The 1,264-nt window shown below is 39.8% G+C and overlaps 1 non-coding gene across 1 annotated transcript; it reads left to right on the top strand.

Moving 5' to 3' along the window:
- The first annotated feature begins 486 nt into the window (after positions 1–486).
- LOC147921210 (small nucleolar RNA R71) lies at positions 487–593 on the top strand. The gene has a single exon (XR_015591826.1). It is a non-coding gene; the product is annotated as a small nucleolar RNA R71 (small nucleolar RNA).
- Positions 594–1,264: the final 671 nt, after the last annotated feature.

Below are 1,264 nucleotides of genomic sequence, written 5' to 3'. Positions count from 1 at the left end.
TAAGTGTGATGGCATTAATATACTATTTTGGGTTTGGTTCTGGTTTTCCCGGCAATGAACCCATTGGCCACTTTGTAGAAGAGGAAGATTTTCCATGGACCTGTGTTTGCAACCTCTCAATCTTAGCATTTAACACTCTATACACCTCATCAACCTTGGTGTGCATAGCTTCCATTTTTGAGTGGCCAACTCAATAGCACTTCTTCCTTGACCTTCTAGTAGTTGGCGAAGTAGAGCAAGAATCATCTTATCCATCTTGTCATTCAATGCCTTTGATCTCCTTGTGGTGATACTCATTAATATCAGAATGATCCCTTGGAGTTCTATCATAAACCTCTCCATAATTTCCATCACTTTGAGCAAGATTCTCCACTAAGGTCATACCAACAGCAACATAGGAAATCACCATTACTTGCTGTATCAACCAACATTCTTATCTTTGGGAGTACCCCTTTGTATAATGTTCCTAGAATAGATTCTTTAGAGAAACCATGATGAGAACATTGAATAATATAGCCCTTGAATCTCTCTCATGCTTCACAAAAACTCTCATTTCCCTTTTGAGCAAAGCTTGATATTAAATTTCTTAGCCTTGTTGTTCTTGTAGTAGAGAAGAACTTGGATAGGAAAGATCTCTTGCATTGATCCCAAGAGGTGACTGATCCCACTAGTAGGTTCTTCTCCAGAGTCCTAGCTTGGTCTCCAAGAGAAAATGGAAAGAGGCAGAGTTTGAATGCATCTTCAGAGATACAATTGATTTTGATTGTTCCACACATCATATCAAACTGATCCAAGTGCTCAAGAGGGTCTTCCATAGGTAAGCCATAGAATTTTGAGCTTTGCACCATGTTGATAAGACTTGACTTGATCTTATAGTTATTGTTCTCAACAAGCGGTGCTCTAATCCCCATGCGGTGCCCATGAATGTTCGGTTCATAAAAGGTGCCAATGACTCTTGGTTGTCTTGGAGGATGGATATGAGCTTTTTCAACATTGGGCTGGTCATTTCCATTATGACTATCAATGGGAGGAGGGTTGTTCTCCATAGCTTGTCGTGCTAGCCAGCGATTCTCTCATTCAAAACGGCGAATGTCTTCAACACGCTCAACTAAATTGGCTTAGCCTTGACTTCTCAAGTTCATACACCTTGCAAAAGAGAATCCAAAACACCAAAGCAAACCAAGTAAGTAATAATGTAAAGAAAATGTTTAGGCTCAAGCAAAGATGAAATCCTAGTGGTGAAATCTATTGCAAATGGGCAACA

The sequence above is a fragment of the Camelina sativa genome, chromosome 19, assembly GCF_030686135.1.
Source record: "Camelina sativa cultivar CO46 ecotype springtype chromosome 19, ASM3068613v1".
Classification (NCBI taxonomy): Eukaryota; Viridiplantae; Streptophyta; class Magnoliopsida; order Brassicales; family Brassicaceae; genus Camelina; species Camelina sativa.
This window is presented reverse-complemented; position numbering and strand designations above follow the sequence as displayed.